The following is a 25,080-nucleotide window of genomic DNA, read 5'->3' on the forward strand; positions in this document are numbered from 1 at the left end:
ACAATACCAAGATACGAAAGCTTATGATATATTTGTTAAATGGAAGGTAACAAATATAGACAGATGCACACTATCACCTGGCCCATTTAGGCAAAGTTACAGGATTCCCCCAACCCCTTGGGGGAATGTCACGCCCTTAGTGATGTCACACTGCCTGGGCAAATTACTGACTGCTAGATTAAAGGGTCAGAGGTTACATAATACCCATTGCTTCTATGTATAGGGGAATATCGACACCAGAAATCTTAAACGACATAGTCGTGCGCTGGAGCGATTGTGGTGTAAAACCAAGTCCCGGCAAGCATTCACCCGATATAAATCTGCTTTTTTAACATACAATTCCTCCCTTCATGCTGCCAAACAAGCCTACTTTGTCACGCTTATTAATACTTTGTCATTCAGTCCTTGTCGTCTCTTCTCTACTTTTACCTCTCTACTTTCCCCACCTCCACCCAGTACCTCACTCACTGCTCACGAGATTGCAAATCATTTCAAAAACAAGATTGACGCAATTCGTAGAGGCATCGCCACTGCACAGACATCCATCCCACTTAGCATACCTTATACTAAACCTCCCTCAACACTTTCCTCTTTTGACCTTGCTACTACCGAAGAGGTCACTAAGGTTTTCTCAAAATCCCGTCTCACTACCTGCCCCCTGGATCCTGTCCCCTCACAACTACTACAGTCACCCTCTTCTTCCATCCTATGCTCCCTCACTCACATCTTCAATCTTTCCCTCCCCTCCCCTCTAAAGCATGCGCACATCACTCCCATACTTAAAAAAGCCCTCTCTGGACCCCACCAACCTGAACAACTTAAGACCCATCTCCCTGCTGCCATTTACCTCTAAACTCCTAGAACTCTTAGTCTACAATCGCCTGAGCTCCCACCTCACCTACAACAACCTTCTTGACCCTTTACAGTCTGGCTTTCCCTTACTACACTCCACTGAAACTGCCCTACTAAAACTCACTAATGATCTACTAACAGCTAAAACCAATGGCCACTACTTCGTACTCTTACTACTTGACCTCTATGCGGCTTTTGATACGGTTGACCATCCCCTCCTCCTCAATAAACTCCACTCTCTTGGTCTCAGAGACTCTGCTCTCTTCTGGTTCTCCTCCTACCTATCGCAGTGCTCCTTCAGAGTTACCTATAACGCTGCCTCCTTCTCTTCACTCCCTCTTTCTGTAGGAGTCCCTCAAGGTTCTGTCCTTGGACCCCTTCTCTTCTCCATCTACACCTCCTCCCTTGGTCACTTGATAAACTCCCATGGCTTTAAGTACCATCTCTATGCTGATGACACACAAATCTATCTTTCTACCCCTCATCTCACCCCTTCAGTCTCCTCTTGCATTACTAACCTACTAAGCGACATATCGGCATGGATGTCACTCCACTTCCTCAAACTCAATCTTTCCAAAACTGAGCTCTTAGTATTCTCCCTAGCCCGTGCCCCCTCCCCTGACTTCTCCATCAAGATCAATAACACAATCATCATTCCCTCCCCTCATGCCAGGGTGCTAGGTGTAATCCTAGACTCCCATCTGTCCTTTCACCCCCAAATCCAATCACTGTCCAAATCTTGTAGACTTCACCTCAGCAACATCTCCAAGATACGCCCATTCCTAACCTTGGAAACCACTAAACAACTTATTCACTCCCTTGTTATATCTCGCCTTGACTATTGTAACTCCCTTCTCATTGGCCTACTGAATCGCAGACTATCCCCTCTTCAGTCTATCATGAATGCTGCTGCTAGACTTACTAACCTTACTAGACTTACTATCCACCTTACTAACCATTCTGTATCTGCCACCCCTCTCTGCCAATTCCTCCACTGGCTTCCCATTGCCTAACGGATAAAATTCAAAACATTAACAATAACGTATAAAGCCATTTATAACACTGCCCCAAATTACATCAACGATCTTGTCTCTAAATATCACCCAAACCGTACTCTCCACTCCTCGCAAGACCTCCTTCTCTCTAGCTCCCTTGTCTCCTCCTCCCAAGCTCGTCTCCAGGACTTTTCCAGAGCTTCCCCCATACTCTGGAACTCTCTACCCCAGCCTATTCTGCTCACTTTAAGGCAATCTCTGAAAACCTATCTCTTCAGGAAAGCCTATCCTGCCCTCAGCTAATAACGGAATCTTCTACTCTTCCAACCAGTCCATCCCCCACAGTTACTACCTTTTGTATCACTAGCCCTTCCCTCCTAGATTGTAAGCTCCAAGGAGCAGGGCCCTCCTTTCCCTCTTGTATTGAACTGTATTGTTGCTGTATTGTCTCCCGTTATATTGTAAAGTGCTGAGCCAACTTTTGGCGCTATATAAATCCTGTATAATAATAATTAGAGATGAGCGAATCGAACCAGGCGAACCGGAATTCGAGTCGAATTTCAGGAAATATTCGATTCGCGGCGAAACCGAAATTTTGCCTACTTCGGGTGCGCGAATCGAACATTTCCCGATCAGCCGGCAAAAGTGTCCCTGCAGTGAGCTCCGCTATTTCTGACAGTTCTCTGACAGAAGGAACACATGTTTAGCGGTTGAAACATTGTATCTATTAGTTTACATTTAGGATACAGATGTTTCAACCACTGTTCATGTGAAGAAGCTGTGAGAGAACTGTCAGAAATAGAGGAACTCTGCACATACACTTTTTGCCGGCTTGGAATTATTCTTCTTTTCATCCTACTTCTTCTTCTTCTTCTTCTTCTTCTTCATCCTCATCCTCATCCTCTTCTTCTGAGGATGAGGATGAGGATGAAGAAGAAGAAGAAGCAGTAGGATGAAAATAAGAATAATTCCAAGCCGGCAAAAAGTGTATGTGCAGAGTTCCTCTATTCTGCAGATACACTTAGAGGAGCTCTGCACATACACTTTTTGCCTGTTTGGAATTAATCTTATTTTCATCCTACTTCTTCTTCTTCTTCTTTATCCTCATCCTCAGAAGAAGAAGAAGAGGATGAAGAAGAAGAAGAAGAAGAAGAAGAAGAAGTAGGATGAAAATAAGAATAATTGCAAGCCGGCAAAAAGTGTATGTGCAGAGTTCCTCTATTCTGCAGATACACTTAGAGGAGCTCTGCAGATACACTTTTTGCCGGCTTGGAATTAATCTTATTTTCATCCTACTTCTTCTTCTTCTTCTTCTTCATCCTTATCCTCATCCTCAGAAGAAGAAGAAGAGGATGAGGATGAGGATGAAGAAGAAGTAGGATGAAAATAAGAATAATTCCAAGCCGGCAAAAAGTGTATGTGCAGAGCTCCTCTAAGTGTATCTGCAGAGCTCCTCTAAGTGTATCTGCAGAATAGAGGAACTCTGCACATACACTTTTTGCCGGAAACCGCTGTATGGAGGGAATGTCCCAGAACTGTCATAAATAGTCTATTTCTGACAGTTCTGGGACATTCACTCCATACAGCTGTTTCAACCGCTGTATGGAGGGAATGTCATAGAACTGTCAGAAATAGACTATTAATGACAGTTCTGGGACTGTCCTTCCATACAGCGGTTGAAACATTGTATCTATTTGTTTCCATAAATGGATCCATTTATGGAAACAAATAGATACAATGTTTCAACCGCTGTATGGAAGGACAGTCCCAGAACTGTCATTAATAGTCTATTTCTGACAGTTCTATGACATTCCCTCCATACAGCGGTTGAAACAGCTGTATGGAGTGAATGTCCCAGAACTGTCAGAAATAGACTATTTATGACAGTTCTGGGACATTCACTCCATACAGCGGTTGAAACATTGTATCTATTTTTTTCCATAAATGACATTCTGCAGATACACTTAGAGGAGCGCTGCAGATACACTTTTTGCCGGCTTGGAATTATTCTTATTTTCATCCTACTTCTTCTTTTTCTTCTTATGAGGATGAGGATGAAGAAGAAGAAGTAGGATGAAAATAAGATTAATTCCAAGCCGGCAAAAAGTGTATCTGCAGCGCTCCTCTAAGTGTATTTGCAGAATGTCATTTATGGAAAAAAATAGATACAATGTTTCAACCGCTGTATGGAAGGACAGTCCCAGAACTGTCATAAATAGTCTATTTCTGACAGTTCTGGGACATTCACTCCATACAGCTGTTTCAACCGCTGTATGGAGGGAATGTCATAGAACTGTCAGAAATAGACTATTAATGACAGTTCTGGGACTGTCCTTCCATACAGCGGTTGAAACATTGTATCTATTTGTTTCCATAAATGGATCCATTTATGGAAACAAATAGATACAATGTTTCAACCGCTGTATGGAAGGACAGTCCCAGAACTGTCATTAATAGTCTATTTCTGACAGTTCTATGACATTCCCTCCATACAGCGGTTGAAACAGCTGTATGGAGTGAATGTCCCAGAACTGTCAGAAATAGACTATTTATGACAGTTCTGGGACATTCACTCCATACAGCGGTTGAAACATTGTATCTATTTTTTTCCATAAATGACATTCTGCAGATACACTTAGAGGAGCGCTGCAGATACACTTTTTGCCGGCTTGGAATTATTCTTATTTTCATCCTACTTCTTCTTTTTCTTCTTATGAGGATGAGGATGAAGAAGAAGAAGTAGGATGAAAATAAGATTAATTCCAAGCCGGCAAAAAGTGTATCTGCAGCGCTCCTCTAAGTGTATTTGCAGAATGTCATTTATGGAAAAAAATAGATACAATGTTTCAACCGCTGTATGGAAGGACAGTCCCAGAACTGTCATAAATAGTCTATTTCTGACAGTTCTGGGACATTCACTCCATACAGCTGTTTCAACCGCTGTATGGAGGGAATGTCATAGAACTGTCAGAAATAGACTATTAATGACAGTTCTGGGACTGTCCTTCCATACAGCGGTTGAAACATTGTATGTATTTGTTTCCATAAATGGATCCATTTATGGAAACAAATACATACAATGTTTCAACCGCTGTATGGAAGGACAGTCCCAGAACTGTCATTAATAGTCTATTTCTGACAGTTCCATGACATTCCCTCCATACAGCGGTTGAAACAGCTGTATGGAGTGAATGTCCCAGAACTGTCAGAAATAGACTATTTCTGACAGTTCTGGGACAATCACTCCATACAGCTGTTTCAACCGCTGTATGGAGGGAATGTCATGGAACTGTCAGAAATAGACTATTAATGACAGTTCTGGGACTGTCCTTCCATACAGCGGTTGAAACATTGTATGTATTTGTTTCCATAAATGGATCCATTTATGGAAACAAATACATACAATGTTTCAACCGCTGTATGGAAGGACAGTCCCAGAACTGTCAGAAATAGTCTATTTCTGACAGTTTTGGGACATTCACTCCATACAGCGGTTGAAACAGCTGTATGGAGTGAATGTCCCAGAACTGTCAGAAATAGACTATTTATGGCAGTTCTGGGACATTCACTCCATACAGCGGTTGAAACATTGTATCTATTTTTTTCCATAAATGACATTCTGCAAATACACTTAGAGGAGCGCTGCAGATACACTTTTTGCCGGCTTGGAATTAATCTTATTTTCATCCTACTTCTTCTTCTTCATCCTCATCCTCATAAGAAGAAAAAGAAGAAGTAGGATGAAAATAAGAATAATTCCAAGCCGGCAAAAAGTGTATCTGCAGCGCTCCTCTAAGTGTATCTGCAGAATGTCATTTATGGAAAAAAATAGATACAATGTTTCAACCGCTGTATGGAGTGAATGTCCCAGAACTGTCATAAATAGTCTATTTCTGACAGTTCTGGGACATTCACTCCATACAGCTGTTTCAACCGCTGTATGGAGGGAATGTCATGGAACTGTCAGAAATAGACTATTAATGACAGTTCTGGGACTCTGACAGTTACATGACATTCCCTCCATACAGCGGTTGAAACAGCTGTATGGAGTGAATGTCCCAGAACTGTCAGAAATAGACTATTTCTGACAGTTCTGGGACAATCACTCCATACAGCTGTTTCAACCGCTGTATGGAGGGAATGTCATGGAACTGTCAGAAATAGACTATTAATGACAGTTCTGGGACTGTCCTTCCATACAGCGGTTGAAACATTGTATGTATTTGTTTCCATAAATGGATCCATTTATGGAAACAAATACATACAATGTTTCAACCGCTGTATGGAAGGACAGTCCCAGAACTGTCATAAATAGTCTATTTCTGACAGTTCTGGGACATTCACTTTATACAGCTGTTTCAACCGCTGTATGGAGGGAATGTCATAGAACTGTCAGAAATAGACTATTAATGACAGTTCTGGGACTGTCCTTCCATACAGCGGTTGAAACATTGTATGTATTTGTTTCCATAAATGGATCCATTTATGGAAACAAATACATACAATGTTTCAACCGCTGCATGGAAGGACAGTCCCAGAACTGTCATTAATAGTCTATTTCTGACAGTTCCATGACATTCCCTCCATACAGCGGTTGAAACAGCTGTATGGAGTGAATGTCCCAGAACTGTCATAAATAGAGAGAAACTGTCACAGAACTGTCCTTCTTCTCATCCTTCTCCTTCTTCTCATCCTTCTTCTCATCCTTCTTCTCATCCTTCTTCTTCTTCTCATCCTTCTCCTTCTTCTCATCCTTCTCCTTCTCCTTCTTCTCATCCTTCTCCTTCTCCTTCTTCTCATCCTTCTCCTTCTTCTCATCCTTCTCCTTCTCCTTCTTCTCATCCTTCTCCTTCTCCTTCTTCTCATCCTTCTTCTCCTTCTTCTCATCCTTCTCCTTCTCCTTCTTCTCATCCTTCTCCTTCTCCTTCTTCTCATCCTTCTCCTTCTTCTCATCCTTCTCCTTCTCCATCTTCTCATCCTTCTCCTTCTCCTTCTTCTCATCCTTCTCCTTCTCCTTCTTCTCATCCTTCTCCTTCTCCTTCTTCTCATCCTTCTCCTTTTCCTTCTTCTCATCCTTCTCCTCCTGCTTCTCCTTCTCCTTCTTCTCATCCTTCTCCTTCTTCTCATCCTTCTCCTTCTTCTCATCCTTCTCCTTCTCCTTCTTCTCATCCTTCTCCTTCTTCTCATCCTTCTCCTTCTTCTCATCCTTCTCCTTCTTCTCATCCTTCTCCTTCTCCTCATCCTTCTCCTTCTTCTCATCCTTCTCCTTCTCCTTCTTCTCATCCTTCTCCTTCTCCTTCTTCTCATCTTTCTCCTTCTCCATCTTCTCACCCTTCTCCTTCTCCTTCTTCTCATCCTTCTCCTTCTTCTCATCCTTCTCCTTCTCCTTCTTCTCATCCTTCTCCTTCTTCTCATCCTTCTCCTTCTCCTCATCCTTCTCCTTCTCCTTCTTCTCATCCTTCTCCTTCTCCTTCTTCTCATCCTTCTCCTTCTTCTCATCCTTCTCCTTCTCCTCATCCTTCTCCTTCTCCTTCTTCTCATCCTTCTCCTTCTCCTTCTTCTCATCCTTCTCCTTCTCCTTCTTCTCATCCTTCTTCTCATCCTTCTCCTTCTTCTCATCCTTCTCCTTCTCCTTCTTCTCATCCTTCTCCTTCTTCTCATCCTTCTCCTTCTCCATCTTCTCATCCTTCTCCTTTTCCATCTTCTCATCCTTCTCCTTCTCCTTCTTCTCATCCTTCTCCTTCTCCTTCTTCTCATCCTTCTCCTTCTCCATCTTCTCATCCTTCTCCTTTTCCTTCTTCTCATCCTTCTCCTCCTGCTTCTCCTTCTCCTTCTTCTCATCCTTCTCCTTCTTCTCATCCTTCTCCTTCTTCTCATCCTTCTCCTTCTCCTTCTTCTCATCCTTCTCCTTCTTCTCATCCTTCTCCTTCTTCTCATCCTTCTCCTTCTTCTCATCCTTCTCCTTCTCCTCATCCTTCTCCTTCTTCTCATCCTTCTCCTTCTCCTTCTTCTCATCCTTCTCCTTCTCCTTCTTCTCATCCTTCTCCTTCTCCATCTTCTCACCCTTCTCCTTCTCCTTCTTCTCATCCTTCTCCTTCTTCTCATCCTTCTCCTTCTCCTTCTTCTCATCCTTCTCCTTCTTCTCATCCTTCTCCTTCTCCTCATCCTTCTCCTTCTCCTTCTTCTCATCCTTCTCCTTCTCCTTCTTCTCATCCTTCTCCTTCTTCTCATCCTTCTCCTTCTCCTCATCCTTCTCCTTCTCCTTCTTCTCATCCTTCTCCTTCTCCTTCTTCTCATCCTTCTCCTTCTCCTTCTTCTCATCCTTCTTCTCATCCTTCTCCTTCTTCTCATCCTTCTCCTTCTCCTTCTTCTCATCCTTCTCCTTCTTCTCATCCTTCTCCTTCTCCATCTTCTCATCCTTCTCCTTTTCCTTCTTCTCATCCTTCTCCTTCTGCTTCTCCTTCTCCGTCTTCTCATCCTTCTCCTTCTCATCCTTCTCCTTCTTCTCATCCTTCTCCTTCTTCTCATCCTTCTTCTCATCCTTCTCCTTCTTCTCATCCTTCTCCTTCTTCTCATCCTTCTCCTTCTTCTCATCCTTCTCCTTCTCCTTCTTCTCATCCTTCTCCTTCTTTTCATCCTTCTTCTCATCCTTCTCCTTCTTCTCATCCTTCTCCTTCTTCTCATCCTTCTCCTTCTCCTTCTTCTCATCCTTCTCCTTCTTCTCATCCTTCTCCTTCTTCTCATCCTTCTCCTTCTCCTTCTTCTCATCCTTCTCCTTCTTCTCATCCTTCTTCTCATCCTTCTTCTCATCCTTCTCCTTCTTCTCATCCTTCTCCTTCTTCTCATCCTTCTTCTCATCCTTCTCCTTCTTCTCATCCTTCTCCTTCTCCTTCTCCTTCTTCTCATCCTTCTCCTTCTCATCCTTCTCTTTCTTCTCATCCTTCTCCTTCTTCTCATCCTTCTCCTTCTCCTTCTTCTCATCCTTCTCCTTCTCCTTCTTCTCATCCTTCTCCTTCTCCTTCTTCTCATCCTTCTCCTTCTTCTCATCCTTCTCCTTCTTCTCATCCTTCTCCTTCTCCTTCTCCTTCTCTTTCCTCATCTCCAAGGGCATTTAAATTAAAGGTACAGTGTTCTGCACTAATTTAAAGGCTCTCTGAAGCCTAGAAACCCTTTTTATAAGTCATCTTCGTAGCGAAGAAATTCGCATCGAATCGAATTTCACACTGGAATTCGCCGAATCAGCCGAATCGAATTTTTGAGAAATTCGCTCATCTCTAATAATAATCACTGGAGGGTTCAGAAGGAGGGATTTACAAAGATGCTATCACCTTGCCCTGAAGGAGCAAGGTGATAGTGTCCCTTTAAAGCAGATACATTTTCATAGGCAGCTTAGCTAAACATTCCTCAAATTCCCTAATCTACCCCTAGAACAGCCTTTCTCAACCTTTTTACATAGAAGAACCCTCAAAATAACTTTTCAGTCTCAAGGTACCCCTGCAAATAATTATTATACTATATCTAAAGCTCAAAGTACATTAGTGTGATGGTCACTGAAAAGAATGATCCTTATATTTGTGGTCATTGGGAGGGATTCCCTCTTACAGATAGCGAAAAAGATAAATGCTTTCAGTGGTAACTTACCTGGAAATCACACATTTCTCATTGCTCAGAAAACACCTAGTAACCTCTGGAGGTATCATAGAGTTCCATGGAACCTTGGTTGAGAAAGGCTGTCCTAGAAGCAACATATTTTTATTTTTAAATACCCTGTTCTATTTTTTATGTATACACTTTTTAGACCCTGCTTCATCATCGCGGGCTCTGTAAAAATGTATTTATTTCAGGTACCTATATAGCACCATCAATTTACGCAGCGCTTTTACATATATATTGTACATTCACATCAGTCCCTAACCCTCAAGGGGTGTAGAATCTAAGGTCCCTAACTCACATTCATACATACACATACTAGGGCCAATTTAGACAGGAGCCAATTAACCTACCAGCATGTCTTTGGAGTGTAGGAGGACACCGGAGTACCCAGAGGAAACCCACGCAGGTGCAGGGAGAACATGCAAACTCCAGGCAGGTGGTGCCGTGGTTGGGATTTGAACCGGCAACCCTAGTACTGCCAGGCAGAAGTGCTAACCACTTAGCCACTGCCCTATATTGCAGCCACCTGTTGGAAGGAATCAGCATAAATTCACAAGAGTTGAGTCAATGTTGTAAGTTGCAGACTAATAGAGTTCACCTATATTGGAAGTAACACACATTGAATCCTCATTAGACTACAACCCCAAGTGCCCTCAACTATCTTTCTGGAACTGGGCTCTTGGGAGTTGCATGGTCTGATATAGGGGTGATAACAATTCCCACAGAGGTTGTGTTCGAGACACTGAGAGGGAGCTGAATGACACTGGATGTCATTCCACACAACGGTTTGCCACAGAATGAACAACTACTGCAGCACTGGGGGATGCATAAAAACATAACAATTAAAAAAGAGCTGTAATAGCAGAAATTCCAGGACAACCGACATCCAAAGAAGATTTAGCAGGTGAGAGTGGATTTGTGCTTTAAATCTGCTTACCCACAAGTATTTAAGTGCCAAAATGTTGAAGGCTTTACAAAATTGGTAATTGTCGGAATTTCATTTGCAAAAAAACTACAGTATATCACCAATATTTAGGCTAAAAAACTTTCTCATCAAGTTCAAATGATGTACTAGAAGGGTTTTAACTACATGTACTGTACTGTAATTAAAATTTCCAACCATTGGCTATAGTTGCGAACACTCTTGTAGCAAAGTTTGCTTTTTAAACAGCCATTCCTGTTCACATATATTGTAGTGTATTGGGCACAAAGAAAAAAATACATATTTTTAAAGCATATCAAAACCCAAGAACAAATGCAATACATTGCAGTTATAATAAAGGCAAAAGAAAATATAATATATAATATAAGTATATAAGTATATATATTATATATTTAAGTATATAATAAAATATATATAATACAGTATTAAATTGTGAGTTCATATGTTTTAATAAATATATGCCTTTTAAAGAAGCCTACTGCACTATGGTCTACTTTGTGGTTGGCTGTACTGAAATCGGGTGCCATTTGTGAAGGTCAGTAAGGGGAAGAGTGCACAGAGGAGCAAGTTATGTGTTATTCCCCACTAATAGGGGAGATGCTTTGTTTGACCTGTGTCCACATACAGGTCCATGCGAGAAGGTGAGAGTCCACCTGGAAGTCCATGCTCACTGTGGTGATTCACATGTATTGAAGATTTACAGCACTGGGATTTTGGGTGCAATCACCAGCAGCAAGATGTTTCACTTATTTGGATTTTTTTGAAGAATTGCATTTATTTTTATGTTTTATCATCTTTTGGGACTATCAGTCACATTTTTGTTCGTATATTTATATGTATTGATTTATGCTAGCAGCGCGACACTTTCATTTGTTTTAATATAATGCAGTTAACAGGATATGATGGCTGCATTCATTTTTGGCATTTTTCAGCCTTTTTTACATGGTGATCCTATCAGTAATACCTGTCTACCTGTCCTATGGTATGTTATACAACTGTTAGTTTCCCACCCTGTAACAGGATGCCTTATGTGTGTATATTGCTGCATTACTTACATACTATACAAATATATAAATACATATAGCATGCATGATATATCATTGACATAGATACAAATAGAGTAAAGCACTTGTAGGCACGCCTGAGTTAAGTATCCTGTATTGGGAGGAATTACACACAGTTTATATTGTACTGATGTGTTTTATATAAATCTTGTACAGTCTGGTTGCAGCAACAGATAAACTGTTCTCCAGTACCGATATAGGCAATCCAGATCATATGCAATATCAGTGTTTACAGTATATGTTACTGGAGGAAGGCTTCCATTACCAGTGGTAGTATCCCTTCTCTGAATAGGCAGAGGATGTTTCTGCATCTCCTTGCCACCACAACCAGAGTGTTTGAAGTGAAGAAGGAGCCTTCCCTGAGCTTTCCCTCCTCATCTGAAACCTGATTCTGTGCTAAGCTCTGTCCCTCGCACGCAGGTTCCTCTCAATGCTACACACTTGCCAGAAGTGTGGCAAAATTGCGTAGGGTCCCTTATTTAAAAGGTTCTCTCACTCAAGATGGCCGCCAAAGTCTCTCAAGTTCAGTGTCCAATTAGACTACCTTCCTCCCTCAAGGCACTGTACTAAATCTTAGGGACCTATTCCCTTAAAAATCTCCCCTTCCCATGCAATAATAGCATGAGGCCACCTACAGGAGGGAAGGCTAACTGCACAAAATAGTACAAATATTACTTGAGTATAAATGGAATATTGATCAGATTTGTATCCAATATTGAACTGCGCTAATAGAAACCAAAAAAAGTATATAAACTTCCCCAAATACATGTACTATAATGAAACATCATAAAATAAAAAATACTAATTCAATATACATCAAAGTGTCCAAATAGGCTGTGATATCCACTTGAGAAAAGATGAAGTCCACTTGTTATGTGCTGAAATATAAATTACAGACAGAGATGAGTTGGTCAATATTCCACCACCTTAGCACATTAGAATCCATGTTCCAAAATCATCACCTCAAGGATACAAATGAAGGCTTATCAACAGTACATGACCCTCAAACTAAGTAGAAGTCATACAGAGCTTGTAGAATAAAGAGTACATCAGAACCACATCACTCCCACTGACACTCTTCAGTGGCACCAAGGATCCACATAGAAATCCTCCTTCTGTCACATCCATGCGGCACTCAGGAAAGAATATGGAAGCAGACATCCCACATAGTGTAAAATCCTCCAAATAATATTTATTAACCACTTTCCCTCCTGAGGATTTACCCCCATTCCTGACCAGGCCATTTTTTGCACTACATCACTGCGTTACTTTAACTGACAATTGCACGGTCATGCAACACTGCACCCAAATTAAATTTAGGTCCTTTTTTCCCACAAATTGAGCTTTCTTTCAGTGGTATCTGATCACCTATACGTTTTTTATTTTTTGCACTATAAAAAACAATATAGACCGAACATATTGAGAAAAAAACCAATATTTTTAACTTTTTGCTATTAACCACAAGCCTACAGGGCACTTATACCCCCTTCCTGCCAGGCCAATTTGCAGCTTTCAGCGCTGTCGCACTTTGACAATTGCACGGTCATGCAACACTGTACCCATATGAAATTTTTATCATTTTTTTTGTGACAGAGCTTTATTTTGGTGGCATTTAATCAACTCTGGGTATTTTATTTTTTCTTAAACAAACCAAAAACCACTGAAAATTTTGAAAACAAAAATGTTTTTTCTTAGTTTTTGATATAAAATTTAGTAAATAAGTGATTTTTCTCCTTCACTGATGTGCGCTAAGGAGGCTGCGGTGATGGGCACTGATAGGCTGCACTGATGGACACTGATAGGCGGCAATGATGAGGAGGCACTGGTAGGTGGCACTGATGGGCATTGACAGGCATCACTGATGGGCACTGAAAGCCAGCACTGATACATGGCACTGATAGGCGGCACTGTTAGGCGGCACTGACTGGCACTGTTAGGCGGCACTGACTGGCACTCATAGGCGGCACTGATGCACACTGATAGGTGGCACTGACTGGCACTGATAGGCGGCACTGACTGGCACTGATAGGTGGCACTGATTGGCATTGATAGGTGGCACTGACTGGCACTGATGGGTGACACTGAAAGGCAGCTCAGATGGGCACTGATATGTGGCATTGATGTGCACTGGTAGGCACTGATATGTGGCATTGATGTGGCACTGGCACGTGGCACTGATGACCACTGACACAAGGCACTGATGGACACTGACAGGTGGCACTGCTGGGGTTACACTGATCATCAGGGTACACTGATCATCAGTGCCCTGATGATCAGTGTACATGTCCCCTCCGCGGAAAGCAGATTACCGGCTCTCCTCTCCTCTCGAGCTGTCAGCGTGACAGCTCGAGAGGAGAGAAATGCCGATAGCCGGCATTTCCCTGTTTACATGTGATCAGCTGTGATTGGACACAGCTGATCACGACCGAGCCGACATCTTTGGCTCTTTCTGTGATCAGTGATCCGCTGTGTCTGAGGGACCCAGCGCAGCGCCAATCGCTGCGCGCTCCCTGAGCCGTGCATGCGCGGTGAGAATGGGAGGACGTCATATGACGTCCTCCCAGAACGAGAGAACCACCTTGCATCCGTCATATTACTATATGGCGGGGGGGAGGTGGTTAAACATGTCCAGTTATATAGGGGACATGGTCATATAGGGGACCCTGTCAGTGTGCTTCACTGTAAGCACACTGCTTTGGATGGCTGTGCTGTGCACAGCCATCCAAAGCAGCGTGCCCGAGCTGATAGGGAGGGCAACTGTTCGTAAACAAAACAGTTCTCTCGCCGTTGGATATCGTCAGAAATCACCGAGCGCTGGTTGGGACCCAGTGATTGACAGTCACGGCCACGAATAGCAGCACGGGTAGGGCGCACACGCCACCTACCCAGAAATGCAAAGTCACATATAAATATGTGATTTTGTGCACTCGTGCCACCCTGTAGCAGTAATTCTGCTATAGGGCGGATGGGAAGTTAAGCTAAAAATTGCACTTACAAGAAAATTTTAAAAATTGATCAATAAGAAGAACTTATACGGCTGGAAAACACAGAAAATTGATAGTCACTTCTGAGAACATGATGACGTCAGCACGTAGCCCGCCCTATGCATTTTGTCACAATTGCCTTTTTCTTGGACATGGACGCCATGCTACATCATTGCCCTATGTATCAAAATAGCTACAACCATGTCTCGTTTGAACTGCATTTCACAAATGGGACATTGGCAACCAAACCACGTCTTAATGTTGATTATGACATTCAACCCTCATGCTCAATAGACAACAACAAAACTCATATTGAGGAACATTCCAGGACCAGTTATCCAAACAAATTAAAGGGCAGCAAAGGCCGAATGTGCGCCATTTTGTGGGCCAAAAAGTAATTGTTTACTAGACATATGCCAATTATTTAAAAGAGGCAAGGCAGTTCAATGGGAAAGGAAGTGATTACATTATGTAACAATCAAAGAAAGTATTTCCAAGAAAAGGTAACTTGACCTAATAAACATTGAAGACCAAAAACCTAAAAACATTTAAGGCTATCACCGGAGGTTAAAACAAAGGGGGCAGGGGGGCGTGTCCAGCTGCGCGGGAAGATGGCCGCTTGAGACAGGAGCTCCTCTCCCACCCTGCTAATCCAGCAACCCACAGCGACACCCGGAATCAGTGACAGCCGTGTCACATACTGCCACTGATCCCTGTTCTGTACCGCTCCTCTCACGTGATGACGAAAGGGAAAAAAATCCTCAAGGGACCGAGAAAACGCAAAGTTTTTCTCTCAGCCCCACACAGCAGACAGCTAAGATGACACCTACCCCGAAGCACAGGAGCCGACTGAGCTGCAGCAGGAGGACACATCACTATCCCCATCAGCCTCTGACACAGACGTTGCTGACCCTATATCCCCAGTGAAAGACATGAATAAAAGACCGACTTCACCACCTCTACTTGCACCATGTACAAAGGCTCCAGTAAGTAAAAAAAAAAGCAACACACATTTCTGCTGAGATAACAGAACTGACTGAACCAATACAGTTAATGGCGGCCACCTTCAGACACCCCTATCACAGCTTTCACAATGAAGCAGATGCTATTATCCCTTCATAAAGATATACAAACTGATCTTCAAAAAACCGTACACTTTATTCAAACTAAAGTTACCCATCTTGCAGAGTGTACGGATGCAACAGAAAGGAAAATTCAAGAATGTGTAGTAGCACGCAATTCCTTAATAGATGCATATGAGACAAAATCACAAGAAATCATAAAAAATAAAGAACAAATGGCTGATATGGAGGACTGTGCAAGGAGAAATAATGTAAAATTTAGGGGGATCTCTGAATCAGTCACCCCACCTGAGTTATCCATATACTTAGGGAGACTACTGAATACACTTCTACCAACTACAGTATGTCACAATCTGAGCTCATTATTGATAGAGCCCATAGATTGCTGAAATCTAAACACCTGCCAGATACCGTCCCCAGAAATGTTATCGCCAGAATACATTTTTTCCATGCCAAGGAAGCGCTCATGATAGCTATGAGGAAAATTGAAACCCTTCCAGCTCCATATGAAAAATGTGCGATATTTTCAGATATATCAGCCTATACTGCACAAAAACGCAAAGAATTTAAACGCATCACAGCAGCCTTGCTAAACCATAAAATAAGATACCAATGGGGATACCCCACAAAAATCTTAGCCAAATATCAAGGAAAATTAATACCAATCCTGACCCCCAACGATGATCTAAAAATCCTGGCATCATGGAACATCTCTGTACCAGCAGAAACGCAACATACACGTAAAAAAAGACATACCAAAATTTCCTCAGAATGGGATACAATCCCATCTGCTTGAACACTGGTTCCTTTGTTCGTTATTTTTTTTTTCATTTTGTACCGTCTAACTCCTTCTGTAGCAGGGAAGAGATGGCCCCTACATCTCAGGTATTATACACACTCCAGCGAATAATGAGTCTGCTATGCACACTCATACAAGTTTTTGCTTTCTTGTTCATGCCTTTTACTTGTTACTTTTTCATGTTACTACTATGCTTATTACATTCTCTTTCTCTTGATATGCAATTAAACCCCTATATTGATGGATACATCTCAGAAATCAGATGCCCTCTCGGACGTGGGGGGGGGGGGGATAATCAGTGCTGTACTTGGTACGTACAATACATAGATACATCCTTAGCCATCTCAAAACAAATATATAAAACCCAAAATGGTTATCATAACTTCCTTTAAGGATTCTCTCCATCTTTGTAGGGGCTATTGAGACCTTTAACATTAAACACTAGATGTGATATCCTGTGTGTACAGGAAACACACTTTAATAAAGACAAACCATCTACATGCAAACTCCGGAAGTTCACACAATATTTTTTCGCAAACGCCAACAAAAAACACAAATGAGTAATGATTGCAATAAAAGACACAGTAGCTGTACAAACTCAATCCATTTTTTCAGACCCACAAGGTAGATATATTATCTTAGTTGACAACCTTTAGTAAATGTATACGCTCCAAATAAAGGGCATAAAGCCTTTTTTAAAAACCTATCGAACAAAATTAAACTACACAGACAAGGTGCTTTAGTCATTTGTGGAGATTTTAATGAGATAATTGATACACAACTGGACTCCACGAATAAATTATGCAGACAATTCCAAACTCTATCTTCCTTCCTTGAATTGGAAGATTTATACAATGCATGGAGATGTCTCCATGGCAGAGAAATAGATTATACATACTTCTCTCATTCCCTAAACTCATATTCACGGATTGATTTACTATTAACAGATAAAAGATCTCTGCAATAAGTATCCAGAATTCAAATTGGCTCCATCACTTGGTCAGACCATGCCCCACTTACCTCAGAAATCTTCGCAACACCATGCTCTAATAACCTTTCTGTATGGAGACTAAATTCAGCCCTACTTACAAATCCAGATTATAAATCCCAAATAGACAAGAAACTACTGTCCTACTTCCAAATCAATGATAATAAAGAGGCGGATGATTTTGTCTTATGGAATGCACACAAAGCATACACAAGAAGAACACTCATCAAATTAGGTGCGTATGAAAAAAAAAAGGAAAGCCAGAAGAATCACAGATATATTATCGCAAATTAAACTCATGGAATTACATCACAAACAAAACCCAGCACAAACAACGTTATCGCAACTACGCTCTCTACGAGAGAAACTGAGGCTTCTACATATGGAGCAATATGATTTTATGATAAAAAACTGAAATTTATGTCATATACGCAGGCAAACAGAGCAGGACCAGGGGCGGACTGACCATTTGGAAACTCGGGCACTGCCCGAGGGCCTGGGGTCAGTAGGGGGCCCCATGAGATGCCCCTGGTACCTTTTTCATAGGCTTTTTTTAGTTTGGGCAAGGACACGGGCCCCATGATCCCCTATTGCCCGGGGGCCCCATGAGTTGTCAGTCCACCCCTGAGCAGGACCATACTTAGCAAAACAATTTAAGTGATATCAATCCAAATCTAAAATTGCATACCTAACTGACCCATCTAAGGGGAAACTTATAAATCTGCTAGACATAGCCAATGCATTTAGTAGATATTATTTATTCCAACAACATTATATAACATAAAAAATTCCCAAGAATGTATCCCCCTACAAATACTCAAATCCATATGTTTCTGGAATCATTACAACTCCCTAGGATCCCAACAGAACAACTGGATTCACTATCACAACCCTTCACCACCTCTGAAATTAATAAAGTAATTCATAGTCTACCTTCTCATAAATCACCGGGACCGGACGGTTATACCAATGAGTACTATAAAACATTCACTCCAACCTTCACCCAATATCTATATAGATTTAATAATAAATTTACAACATAAGCTATTCCAAAAGAAACACTAGAAGCTCTCATTATCACATTACTAAAACCTGGTAAACCTCCCACATCACCAGCTAATTTTAGACCTATGTCGATTCTAAATACTGACACAAAGATCTATGCCAAATTGCTAGCCACCTGACTTCAACCACTAATGCCAAAATTAATTAATCCAGATCAAGTTGGTTTTATCAATGGGTGGCAAGCACCTGATGGCACACACAGATTTATAAATCTAGCTCAATGGGCAAACCATACACAAACACCCTCTCTGCTTATCTCCTTAGATGCAGAGAAGGCAATTGACAGGATCTATTGGCCATACTTGCAATTGGTTCTGGAAAATTTGGAATATCAGGAGCCTTTGGGAAAGCAATTATGGCTTTATACACATGCCCCAGTGCCAGAGTATGGTCATCCGGTATACTCTCTGACCCATTTCAGATATCGAATGGCACAAGACAAGGGTGTCTGTTATCTCCCATGATCTTTGCATTATGCATAGAACCGCTTGCAGAAGCAATCTGTATACAACCTGACATAGGGGGTGTCAAAATAGGACATGTAACACATAAAATAGGATTATATGCTGACGACATTATAATTGCTATAACTGATCCCCTCATATTGATAACAGCATTGCAAAAAGTTATTTTGCAATTTAGCTCATTATCCCTATACAAAGTAAACAAATCCTCTATGTTACCTGTAGCAATCTTGTCTAACCTACATAAACAAATATCAATGATTTCTCCCTTTTCATGGGCAACGTCTTCACGAATTACATACCTAGGAATAAAGTTAACGTCTCCTCATTCAAACGCAATTAAGATCAACTTTTCAAATCTACTCATTAAAATAATAGAACTATGTAAAGTGTTCTCCTGCACCACTATCTCCTGGGCAGGGCGAATTGCTATTGTAAAGATGATTATTTTACCACAAATTTTATACTTTTTCCGGGCAATCCCCATACATCTACTAGCTTCATCTATACAAAAACTACAATCATTGCTGAATGACTACATTTGGGGAAAAAAAAGCACATATCAACAAGCTAGCACTGTACTCCTCTCGATCTTATTTGGGTATGGGAGCACCAAACCTAAAATTATACTATAAAGCAATAGTATTGGATCCAGCGCATCACTGGTGGTTACCTCAGACTGATAAGAAATGGGCACAAATAGAAAAATTTTTTCTCCCAGGCGACACTCAAGCCACACTGGGAGCTCTTACCCTCACCCATAAAATTCCAAGATATTGCTTAGACACAATCAATAAGACTCTTCGCACCTGGGTATCTATACTGCGAACCTCCCCGGAAATCCGCCCTACAATCAATGGCTTCATACCTTTACTCTTCATCTCAACAATTACACCGGATCTTAAACTTAAATCCTGGACAAAAACAGGGATCCAAAACCTTGCTCAACTTTATACAAATGGCACCTTACAACCATTTCATCAGCTTACAGAAACATACTAAATTACGCCTAAGGATTTTTTCAAATACCTAAGAATACGCCATATATTACAAAACCTGTAATACCAGGAAGATCCTCTTCTTCAATCTATGATCAATTTTTATGAAAGAACAGACTCTCATAAACGAGGTATTTCATTTATATATAATATCCTCCTTCAATAATATCACCTAGGAAAACTACCTGCGATGCTTAAATGGGAACGAGACATTGGAAAACAATTCTCGATTCAACAATGGCAAGCAGCAGGGAAGTGGACCAGGGGAGCCACTAGATGCATTAACCATTGGGAATCAACTGAAAAGATACTACATACTGTAACTGGTATATAACACCGCAACATCTAGCAACAAGGTCATCCAACCATTATTCTTCACTCTGTTGGAGGAATTGCAATCAACTCAGATCTCTCTACCATATATGGTGGGAATGTCCACAAATCACCCCCTTTTGGTTGGATATCTTCAATCTTATAACAACCACTACAGGGTTATCTCAGACTCCTCACCCTGCCTTGGCACTCCTGGGCATAGGAATAGACTCCTGGTCCCCGCAATCCAGAACTGTACTAATACATATTTTGATCGCTGCAAGACTAATTATTGCCAGGCTTTGGAAATCGCATACAACAACATCCATTCATACAATGATTTAAATCCTAAACACGAACATAGTCTTTGAAAAAACCTTTTCTAAAATACACAATTCACTTGCCAAATTCCGGAAAAATTGGAACGTATGGCACAAGGATCGTCAATGTACTGTCGTGTAAACCACCTCAAGATGTACCACTCAAACACCACTAGTAACACAATTATTGTATTTTTCTACTATAATTTTATTATCGTAAAAGAAATATGGGGAAGCACAGTGGCTAAATGGTTATCACTTCCACCTGGCATTACTAGGGCCGTTGTTTTGAATCCCACCCACGGCACCTCCTGCCTGGAGTTTGCACCTCCTGCCTGTGCATGCGTGGGTTTCCTCCGGGTACTCCGGTTTCCTCGCACACTCCAAAGACAGTACATTGAGGCTGGTAGGTGAATTAGCTCCTGTCTAAATTGGCCCTAGTATGTGTATGAATGTAAGTTAGGGACCTTAGATTGTACGCCCCTTGAGGGTTAGGGACTGATGTGAATGTACAATATATATATGTAAAGCGCTGCGTAAACTGACGGCACTATATAAGTACCTGAAATAAATAAATATGTCATATTTTCGACTCAATTGCATTCTATATACGACACTTTTCTACTCTTCAAACTTCTCTACTTACTGCAACCTTCCTCTCCTCTTTAAATTACTGATCTTCTGAAACCATTCTCTAACCATAACCATTAAACAACTGTATTGATGTTAGTAACGAATACTGAAGACAAAACAATATTAACAATTTTTCACTTGTTTGTAAGATGTTGAACATACTTATACTCTATTACCTGTATATTTTACAAATCTGTAATATACTATTATGACAACACTGTTTATTGATGTAAACATTCAAATGATCAATAAAAAAGTCAATAGTTAAAATAAAAAAAAAGGGGCAAAGAGAAAAAGAACTGTTAGGCAGTTAGGGAGTAAAGGATTTAACTATGTAAATCTATTTAGTTTCCAATTTGGAAATGTCCCTCCTAGTGGCACTCCCTCTCCAATGCAGGGTAAATTTATCTATGCTAAAAAAAAAATTCAACCTGAAGGGTAGTTCTTATGTACGGTACATCATAATTTAATTGGGTATTATCCATGAAGGAAATGTTTGGTATGTGCCATTGGTGGATGTAGAGATAGAAGGATCGATTCCTTTGTCTCTGCAGAGTCATTCATTACTTGCACTACTACCAATGTTGTTTATATGTTGCAATACACGTGTGGTCTTCAATATGTGGGGAAGACCACACGGGCCTTGAATATTTGGTTAGGTGAATTGGTACTGCTCGGATCTTGAAGAAGGGGTACATTGTAAAAGTTTGTCCTGAAAAATTGTAGGTTAGTGCAAATAAAAAAGGTATCATGGACGGTACTCAATTGTTTCTGTCACTAGTGCACTAATACGGTTACAATTGCCTCAAGCAAGGTGGTTAGGTGAACACATTGGTAATATTAGGAGGTCACACTGTGCCTAGACATTACATGGCAGTACATAATAACGACCCATCAGGTACCATTTGTTTGGGCATAGATAAATTTACTCCACATTAGAGGGGGAGTGCCAATATGAGGGAGATTTCCAAATTGGAAACTAAATAGATTTACACAGTTAAATCATATACTCCCTACAGCCCTAATGGCGATTGGGATGTGGATGCTTTTATTGACACTGCTTTACAGGTCTTCTGCTCTTTGCCCCTTTTTTTGCTCAATTGTTTTTATTTACTTGTACGTGCAATTTTTAGCTTAACCAGTGCCCGACTGCCCTATAGCAGAAACACTGCTACAGGACTGCACAGGTGCGCAAAATCACGTATATATACGTGATTTTGCATTTCCCGGTAGGGGGAGCATGCCCTGCCCGCGGGCACCCCCTACCCGTGCTGCCATTCACGGCCTCGGCTCTCAATCACCGGGTCCTGGCCAGTGATTACCAGCCGGTGCCCGGTGATTACCGACAATCACCGATGGGGAGGAGGGCTGCTTTGTTTACCAACAGTCCACCTCCCTTTCAGTTTGGGCACAGCCAACCAGAGCAGTGTGCTTACAGTGAAGCACACACCCCCGGGCCTCTAGTAAAACACTCCCAGCAAACAGTTAACCCTTTGATCGCCCCTCATGTTAACTCCTTCTTGCCCAGTGCCCTTGGCACAGTGTTAGTGCTTTTTTTTTAGCATTGAACACTGTATTGGTGTCACTGGGGATGTCAGTGACACCAAGTCAGTTAGTCAGTTCCCCCCAGTGTCAGAATGCCCGCCGCAGTCCCGCTATAAGTCGCTGACCGCCGCCATTATTAAAGAAAAAAAAATTCCAGTATCTATACCACCATTTGTAAACGCTAGAACTTTCACATAAACCAATTAATTTACACGTATTGGGATTTTTTTTTTTTAGCAAAGCCATGTCGCAGAATACATTTTGTCCTAAATTTATGACAATATTTGATTTTTAAAATTGTAGAGCCCCTAGTATCCTTCCGTATGTGCTTGCAAATCCCAATTGGCAGCCCACAAATTCTGCAGCACCCGTACTTCCCCGATTCACTGCCCAACCTGGAATTCAGGTAGAAACAGCTAATTTAAATACTCCCTTTGATTTTTGGAGCTGTTTTTCACAGAAGGTCTATATGCATTGATTGTGGATCAAAGCAATTTATATGCACAACAGTTTATCGCCACCAACCCAAATTCAAACCTTGCCAGACCATTCGCACGGAGACCCATTATGGTTTCCAAATTTAAAGTTTTTTTGGGCCTAACCCTCAACATGGCATTACTAAAAAAAGTGAATTGTGGTTGTATTGGTCCACAAACCCGATTCATCATATGCCCGTGTTCTCTGCTTCCATGGCCAAGCATAGATATGATAATATAATGCATTTTATGCTTGTCAATGACAACACACTCTGTCGTCCTTGGGGAGACCCTGAATTTGACTGGCTCCACAAAATTTGGCCCCCTCGTAAATCACCTTAACCAAAAATTTGCAGATGTCTATACTCTCCAGCACAATATCTGCATTGATGAGTCCCTCATTCATTTTTCTGGTCGCCTTGCATTCAAACAATTTCTCCCCAACAAGCATTCCAGATACCTGTATGAGGTCAAGATGTATAAAACCTGTGAGAGGGCAACAGGCTATATATATAAGTTTTGGATTTACGAGGGAAAAGATAGTCACATGGAGCCCCCCGGATGCCCAAACTACATGGGGAGCAGTGGCAAGATATTTTGTGTCATCTTTTTTCCATACCTCTTATACGTGGACAATTTTTATTCAAGCGTGTCACTATTTAGACATTTGTACAATCTTGGAATTGGCGCATGTGGCACCGTGTGACCTAATCGCCAGGGCTTATAAATACCCATCATAGAAAGGGAGAAAAAGCCTGCTTGAGAAATGAGGATGTCATTCAGCTGCAGCACCGACCTGTTTATTCTGACAGCAACAGGGTCTTGCTCTCAGAATATACATAAGTAGGTGTGTGCAGTGCTGTTGGATGAGATTTCTTATCCGCAGTTAAAAAAAGAGCATATATACCGAAGCACGGGGGCCTGGGGTGGCCAGTGGCTGGATGGACTGTATGCTTAGGCATATATATTTTATAATATTTTTTGGCTCATTCCATGTGTGCCCACCATTGGAAGTGGGTGGATGCAGGGTAGTATATTCTAATGGTGGGCATACCACACACTTTTTCTGGCAGAGATTTCTTCTCTTTATTTAATTAAGCCCACAGCCTGCATAAAAAAAAATAACATAGCATATACACCCAACAAGGACCAGCGACGTACTGGTACATCACTGGCCTTTGAGTGGTTATACCAGGATCATGCCTGCAGCTGCAGGCATCATCCTGGTATTGTTTTTTTCAGTGGGCAATCGGCTTTAATGTAAAAGCAATCCTAGTAGCTAATTAGCTGCAGGATTGCTTTCTCAACAAGGGAGAGAAGATCCCCCTCCCCCGCTGCCTTCCACGGTCTTCTTGGGCAGTCCCGTGCCACCGGGGGAACCTGAGAATGCAGCCAGTGTTTCTGCCAACTGACCATACAGCTGACTGGAGACCTGAATGGTGCCAATAATCTCTATAGTCTAAGAAATTGGAAGCTACGAGCATTTCTTCACTTCAGTTTCGCAGGATAGAAACGGCGCCATTGTAAATTGGGAAAGCATCTGATCACGCTGATTAGATGATGTAAGGGCAGAGGAGATATCTAGAATTTGATAGACCCCAGATTAAAAAAAAAAGAATATATGCCAATGCCCATTGAAGTTATAGGGGATATTTGCATCCCCTGTGATAGCATTAAAAGTGATTAAAAAAAAATGAAAGGCACAGTGTAAAAATAATAAAAAAAAAAATCAAAATAACTAAAAAAAAAAAAAAAGCACAAGCGTTGACCCTGTGTCAGTATGTAAACAATGGTTGCACCATGCATATGAGGTATCACCGCAAACGCCAGATCAAGGGCAGTAATTCTAGCACTAGACATCTCCTCTGTAAATCTAAAATAGTAGCTTGTAAACGCTTTTAAAGTAT

General features: G+C 41.4%; 1 protein-coding gene across 1 annotated transcript in view; it reads left to right on the plus strand.

The window, feature by feature from the left end:
* Positions 1-25,080, plus strand: part of HSD17B1 (hydroxysteroid 17-beta dehydrogenase 1) — a 140,333-nt gene that overhangs the window by 74,982 nt on the left and 40,271 nt on the right. The window lies entirely within an intron of this gene.

This window comes from Staurois parvus, unplaced genomic scaffold (assembly GCF_062004578.1).
Source record: "Staurois parvus isolate SC_StPar_1 unplaced genomic scaffold, SC_StPar_1.0 ptg000063l, whole genome shotgun sequence".
Classification (NCBI taxonomy): Eukaryota; Metazoa; Chordata; class Amphibia; order Anura; family Ranidae; genus Staurois; species Staurois parvus.